Raw genomic sequence first — 8333 nt, forward strand, 5'->3', positions numbered from 1 at the left:
ATCAATCAATCAATCAATCAATCAATCAATCAATCAATCAATCAATCAATCAATCAATCAATCAATCAATCAATCAATCAATCAATCAATCAATCAATCAATCAATCAATCAATCAATCAATCAATCAATCAATCAATCAATCAATCAATAAATCAATCAATCAATCAATCAATCAATCAATCAATCAATCAATCAATCAATCAATCAATCAATCAATCAATCAATCAATCAATCAATCAATCAATCAATCAATCAATCAATCAATCAATCAATCAATCAATCAATCAATCAATCAATCAATCAATCAATCAATCAATCAATCAATCAATCAATCAATCAATCAATCAATCAATGATCTGAATTTAGGGCAGTTGCCCAAGTGGCAGATTCCCTATCAGTTGTTTACCTGGTCTTTTCTTAAATAATTTCAAATTCATGTTCTTTGGATACTGCTCTATTTTTATAGACCCTTGGATGTTTCTTTCGACATTCCAGGGCACATCTACTAAAAGATTAGTTTTATCAAACGAAATTTCGTAGTTTTGTTCCGGAGGAATGCTAAGCTATAGCTGAAAATTCCGTGCCTTGGCTCTTGCTGTGGCTAATATGCTTTTTGAAACTGGTAGAAATCAGGCGCTTCGTTTCGCCTACTTAGCAGGTACCGCAGCTACATACAGTTTGTGGACGCCAGGAGTCTGTAATTTTAGTGTATTTGACTGGTTGCAGATAATGCTCTGACTTCCTGTGTGGCTTGTAAATGGTATTGGTGTCATATTTTCATTAATATCTTGCAGTCTTATCAACTTCGGCAGTGTGAGCGATACGTAGCTAATTTGCTGCAGGGTGCTGACGTGCCTGGCCAACGAAAATGGAACCATTCTGGGTATGAAATATTACTGTCCTTTCTAATGCAAAATACTCTTATTTTGAGATTGCCAAGCAATGTAAGAGGTGTGGTTTCATCATCTCTATGAAAGGTATCTCATGTGAGATTAGTAAAGAAGGTATGGCTAGAATAGGACTTCCTGACGGTAGCAAACAGGCAAACAACGACCAGCCACCAGTCGTGCCTCGGGCATAATTCGTAAGGCTAGATGTTTTTCTCAGGCCCGAATCCAGGAACACAGAGTGCTATTTGACTGAAATAGGGTTGGGTATGTCAGTTACAAGTGTGAACATCATTATCAACCGGTATTTGAACCTAAACGAGCAGAATAGAAGGCGAATTAATATGCTGCTGGACAAACACAGCCATTAACGCCAGAAAGTTGTATGAACCTTAGCTGGCCGATGAAAATTGAGGTGTATGTTTATCGAAGTATTTGCAACATAACTCGGGCAATATGTTATCAACTGAGGATAAAAAGTGGATGTATTATAAGGAATATTTCCTCATGGTAATAACAGGAGACAATAGCAAGTTAATTATTCACTGAATAGCTAGGAGTGTGAAGTTATCTCTATTATCAGACTAATGACCCGACCCAATTTACCACACATAAATTCCAGCTTTCTGTGATGAACGAATATTGTCTGGATATATTAGAATAAGGCTTCAAGTCATACCTCTACTTCAAATCCCCAATTTTTGAAGGATATGGAAAGAAACACAGGGAAACGTTCCGTCCCTTACGGCGACATCCCTGTCAAATCACCTGATGGATCACCGAAATTTTGAGCATTTGGGTTATTGGAAAAGGCCTTTGAAAACATAAGATCGCAATCTGGGGACGGTCCCTGGACAGTCTGCCAACAGGAGTGGAAAAAAGATGAAATGGCGTATGGGTTTTAGTGCCGGGAGTGTCCGAGGACAAGTTCGGCTCACCAGATGTAGGTCTTTTAATTTGACTCCCGCAGGCGACCTGCGCGTCGTGATGAGGATGAAATGATGATGAAGACGACACACACACACCCAGCCCCCGTGTCAGCGGAATTAACCAATTATGGTTAAAATTCCCGACCCTGCCGGGAATCGAACCCGGGACTCCTGTGGCCAAAGGCCAGCACGCTAACCATTTAGCCAAGGAGCCGGACACAGGAGTGGAATAAAATGTACACCAATACAATTTATATCCGCTTGCTGCAGTGAAAACTGAAAAACAAAGAGATAGCTCAGGTTCGAAACCACTATATGTATGACTGCTGGAGGAGGCCTGATTTTTCATGTCATTTGTTTGAAAGTGTATTTACAGATCACAAACAACCTTATGCATACTTCCAAATATTTAATACGGAAAACCAGGAGTGCACTTCAGCCTTAAGTTGTGAGAATAGAAGCAATAGCAAGCCATTGCTACTCAGATAAAGATACACAGGGAGTTTCGGAAATCGTTACAAATAGAGATGAATGTCCGCAGCGAATGGTTTGTCGGAGGAAGGAGCTTGAAGTAGTGTGCGATGTTTGTGAGGTAAGTAGTAGCTCCTTTGCCCCTCGGCTTATACCACCCGCCGTACCATGCTTCAGCCAGTGTTCAAGCGTAATGTGTAAGAAGCAATTCTACAGTAAGTACACCAATGCACTGCAGCTCTACACATTATTTCACTGCGGCTTCATGCATGTACAGGAAGCAATATTAAGTACATCACTGAAGTGCAGCTTCAGGTAGTATGCATGCATAAGTTGCATGAAAACATTCTCCGTACAAGAAGCGAAAGTTTTCACACTGTAAAAAAATATTGTAATGTATTTCAGCAAAGCCCTAAGTCGTTCATTATAAAACACTACTTGAGCTACAAACAGCAAGTTCCCAATATTTTATAATTTTTGAAATATTACATTATTTCGACATCATATACATTCAGTAAACAGTATACATCAGTAAACAGCAGAAAAATAATATTTTTTTATTTATTTATCGAACACTCTGCATATATTATGGAAGAAGTTGAGATTCTTAGTCTCATTTGAAAGGGTGATATAACCTCATGCAACAGCATAAGCTGGCAGTCTTGTATGGGCATTATTAAAAAGGAGATATTGATTTACAGATAACGGTAAGTAACTGCGATGCCAGGAGAGATGAATTTTTCTACCTAGATATGCAGTTGCTCAAGTGTCGGAGACTCAGTGTGAAGTCATCTTATCCAGCTCTATACGTCCTCTGTGCGAGAGAGAGGTCTGGGAATAGAGCACACGAGATGGCAAAGACTTCGGAAAGGAAGTTGAGCTGTTACTACAATGTATGGTCGGAAGTTATCCTGTTGGAGAATATTTTACACTCTGGTCTAAATCTGGAGGTCACTTCTATGACTGGCAATAATGTGCGGGATTTTCAATCGATGATATCCTGCACAATGATACCGTACATCCTTAGGAGATAAATGCCTTACTCGAGAACCTAAACAACTTCTTTTATGCCGTGGTAGAAACGACTTCTGTAATTGAACTCGTTGGAACACTGTTCCTCTGTAAAGGTGAATGTAAGTATTTGTTGACATGATAAAGAATAGGCTTATGGGCTTATGCCGTGTCAAGAAAATAACGTGAAAATTCTTTACGTTTTGCAGAGAACTGTGCTCTGCGTCATCAGAAGAAATCTCGACTGTCCACGAGAAAGACTTCTTAAACAATGACTCTTTAAATTTAGACGTTACCGGGTGATTTGGCCGTGCGGTTAGAGGCGAGCGGCTGTGAGCTTGCATCCGGGAGATATTGGGTTCGAATCCCACTGTCGGTAGCCCTGAAGATGGTTTTCCGTGGTTTCCCATTTTAACACCAGGCAACTGCTGGGGCTGTATCTTAATTAAAGCCACGGCCGCTTCTTTCCAATTCCTAGGACTTTCTTATCCCATCGTCGCAATAAGACCTATCTGTGTCGGTGCGACGTAAAGCAACTAGCAAAAAAAAAAAGACGTTATAATAGAAGTCGAAATGGTACATTCATTTGCCACCAGATTGCTCCCCGGACGTGGCACAGCGCTAGCGTTCGAAGCGGAAGCTGGCCGAACCATCAGAATTAGTCTAAGAGGTTCACATAACATGTGTACGTAACACATAACATTGACAGGTGTATGACATAGACACAAGCCTGGAATGAAACATCTCGCGATGAGGAACGTACGAATTTGGAAAACACCGAGACGAAATAACAATAGTGAAGGGACAGGGAAGGAAACTACCTACGTAAATTCTTAATGGCTGGCAGCCATGTATTACTTAATTGATAGCCAGTGTTCCTGTTGAAATTCCGCAGCTTCCACAGCTTCCCGTATAATCCTGCACCTGTAGTGTCTAGTGTGGGTAAGAGCTCGAGCTTCTTGGAACATGACATCATGACCCGACGATAGAGCTTGCTCAGCTATTGCCGATTTGTCTGGTTGGTTGAGACGAATATTACGTTCATGTTCCTTGATACGGGTACCAATGGACCGGCATGTTTGGCTGATGTATACCTTACAGCAACTACAGAGAATTTCGTATACCCCAGGATGTAAATTTGGGACAATTTGTCCTTGGTTTTACTCAGACTGTGAGCAATGTTTTGTGGCGGTGCCAAACACGGTTTTTATATTGTGTTTGAGGAGGACCTTGCCAATTGGATCTGTGGTGTTGTGAATGTAAGACAAGTAGGCAGTTCCCTTCACTTCTTCCTTCTGTGAGCTTTGCTTGGTCGTTTCTCTCGGATGCAGGGCTCTATGAATCTGCAAATCGCTGTAACCATTACCCTTGAATGAGACTTTGAGCGTGTCCATCTCCACCTGGATATTTGATGGCTCACAAATTCGTCTCGCCCTCTTGGCGAGTGTCGTGAGAATGCCTTGTTTTTGTGCTCGATGGTGGTGAGAATCTGCATGAAGATAGCGATTTGTGTGGGTAGGCTTACGGTAGACGGTATGTCCTAAGGAGCCGTCCGGTTTTTTTCTTACTAGAACATCCAAGAAAGGAAGGCAACCGTCCGACTCCATCTCCATAGTGAATTTTATTGACGGATGTTGTTGATTTAGGTGGTTTAGAAATAAAGTTTCTCAGGACCTTCTATACAGACCAAAATGCATCATCAACATACCTCCACCATATCATAGGTTTGACGGGCGCCGAAGCAATAGCCTCCTCCTCAAAATGCTCCATAAAGAAATTAGCCACTACGGGCGAAAGTGGACTCCCCATAGCCACTCCGTCCGTCTGTTCGTAAAAATTTCCACCCCACAAGAAATAGCTGGAAGCCACGCAGTGGTAAAATAGCTTAGTAATGTCCTCAGGAAACAGGTGTTCAATGAAAGTCATGACCGAGTCAATCGGCACTTTAGTGAATACGGACTCCACATCGAAACTCACCAGAAGTGCATTAGGTTGAAGGGTTATGGTTGACAGATTGTTGAAGAAATACCGAGAGTCCCTGACGTATGATTCAGCACGTCCTATGTGTGGCTGAAGCAATTTGCTTAGGTATTTAACCAGAGCATCCGTAGGAGAACCTATCGCACTAACAATAGGTCTGAGGGGAACAACTTTTTTTATGGATCTTAGGCAATCCCTATTATCTAGGTGGCACTGCATCCCCCGGGGACAGATGTTTAGTCTCCTCTTTTGGAAATGAAGATTGCCTTAAAAGCTTCACGGTGGCGTTGGACACACGAGTGGTGGGTTCACGTGAGCTCAGTCTGTAAACAGGCTCTGACAATATAGCCGATATCTTATTCTTATACTCGTCAGTGTCCGTAACTACTGTCGCATTACCCTTATCAGCTGAGAGAATGGTCAGTTCAGAATCATCTCTAAGTTCCTTCAGAGCTCTCCTTTCGCCTCTTGTTAAATTAGGCGCGGGTACAACAGCGGACCTTATTAGTCTCACACATTTCTGTCTTAACTCCTCAGCCTCATCCGTAGGTAGCTTGTGTAGATGGCTGCCTCAACGGAAGTATTTACAGTAACTCCTCAGTGGGAATTTGAGAGAGAGCGACAGCGAAATTAAGACCCCTAGCTAGAACTGCCGTTTGGTTCTCGTCTAAGGATTTCTTGAAAAGATTGACGACAGTTTTACTAGCATCCGGGTTCGTGCGAAAGACCGCCTGTTTCTGAGCTAGACGGAGGAACTTTGATTTCTGTCTGAATGACACCTGGCTGAATTTTCGTTCAGCCTGTATAGCAGTAATGCGATCGAAAGTCAACCACAATTCCTGTGAGGGGGTGTTGCTTAACAGCAGGTGTAAACGAAACAACTCTCGGGAAATTGAATGCAGTTCCCTACGAGTGTAATGTAATGTAATGTGGTGTACTGTACGAGTAATATAAGTATTTGTTGTCTTAGAGCTCTGGTTCTCTAACTTTTCTCTCGACTTCCACTTTCGAGTATCCTCAGGTTGATGATCATATTGTAGACAATAATTACGTGTATTTTTCCAGTTGAAAAACTGACAGGGAAAAACTGAGATATGTTAATAATCAAATGTTCACTACCAATACAATGTCAGTACTATTTTATAGCTGCGAAACATGGAAAGTTACCCATAACCTGCAAATCAACTGAAAGTTTTCAAAAACCGCTGCTTATCGAACTGGCCGGGATGTTATACATAAGGAACTATGGGATATAACAGAACAGCAGTTTATCGGAGTTCAAATAAAGGAGAGGAAGTGGTGTGGGGTAGGGAACACTTTAAGAAAGTCGGTCGGAGCCATCGAAAGATCAGCACTCGACTGAATTCGCAACATGCTCCAGAAGACCTAAAGGAGAATGGTGGAAGAAGAATGTGTCAATGTTGGAAAGAACTGGAGCGAGGTGAACATATTGACCAACAACATAAATCTATGGAGGTGTTTCACGGACGGCCTTTGCTCCAGTAGAAGTAACAGAAAGTATGTAAAGTATGTCAAAATCATCAACCATAATAATATGTAAAAATACAAACAAGAGGTAATTCAACTTGGAACAATAATTAGATTAGTTAACCATTAAATTACAAGCGAAATTCAGCCTCAGAGCTAAATTATACATACATACATACATACATACATACATACATACATACATACATACATACATACATACATACATACATACATACATATATAACTGTTCCGAGGTATCTGTGGAACAGTAAATTTGGTACTTTGGTAGAGATGAGACGCAGGGCGTGTACCAGTCGTTGAAGTGCATACAGAGGGAGAGGGTTTTGTTTAAAAGAAATCCTAAAAACTTTTGTTTCAGAGTTTATTAAAAATTGAAATTAATATCACCTCTGTACAGCGTATACAGTTGAAAACGTTCCTCGTCTTATGGCTGGCGATGTCCCTAGATTCCGGCAGCTCCATTTTCCATAGCAGCGAACCACCATTCGTCCCCCGATGGAAGTTCTAGAAGATCTATTCGGTGCTTTGTAGATCCATGGCGTCGAGGTAGTCCTTGTAAATGGTGAACATGAATGAACATCGTTCAGCTCTGGGCGAGTTAGTGCAAAGGCTGCTTCTGCACAGATGATAGAGTGTTTATAAATGCTTTTAACAAAGTCCAAACACAAATGTCTCGGTGAAATGTCACTTAACTTTATCACGTGTCAAGTGAAAGAAACATTCACAAATTAAAGTCCACTCGGAACTAATTGTCAAGTTTAAAGTTACTGAAAGTTTGTTGCACCTATGACAACATGAAGTAAGTTCATTGAAGCACTGTTCAATTTAAATGAAACAAAGATGTTCCGCTCGTGAATCAAACTCGTTCACGTGTTGAAACCAAAAGACGAAATTAACTGAGTACTGACAGTCCTTGGTTTGACTGTCCATAAACTAAATGTACACTGTTCATTAGAATGGAAATGCACTGTTCATTAGAATGGAAATGCACTGTTCATTAAAATAGAGATGCGCTGTTCACACCTGCACAGTTCACAGTTCATGACCACAGCTTGCGGATTGGTAAATTAAATTTGGATTAAACACAGTTTATAACTTAAAGTATCGAGTCCTCGGCAAGGAGCAATCAGATTCAAGTCCATAAAATTTCAATTTCGAACACTCGAAAATGTTTGCGGGTCTCGGACACTCGTATAGAGTAACAGTCAATAAATAATGTCCAGACGATACACAATTCACCTCACGTCCTATCGGAGTAAAAGGTTGCCACAATATAAGGAAATCTGAATAAGTCCACATTCAACGTGACTATATTAAAGTCCACCAACTTGAAACTTAGCAGCGGCTTCACGCTCGATTACCACACCCGCGAACTGACGGTGCGAATATTACAGTCTAATGTGCTTATAGAAATCCCGGCCACAAACTGGTATCACATTCTGCAGCGCACTGCTGCTCACTATAACATGCTGCGACATACGCTCGCATTCACTGATCTGCTGAGCGAAGCAGCACGTATTTATATTTGATCCGAAACTTGTA

This window comes from Anabrus simplex, chromosome 1 (assembly GCF_040414725.1).
Source record: "Anabrus simplex isolate iqAnaSimp1 chromosome 1, ASM4041472v1, whole genome shotgun sequence".
Taxonomy (NCBI): Eukaryota; Metazoa; Arthropoda; class Insecta; order Orthoptera; family Tettigoniidae; genus Anabrus; species Anabrus simplex.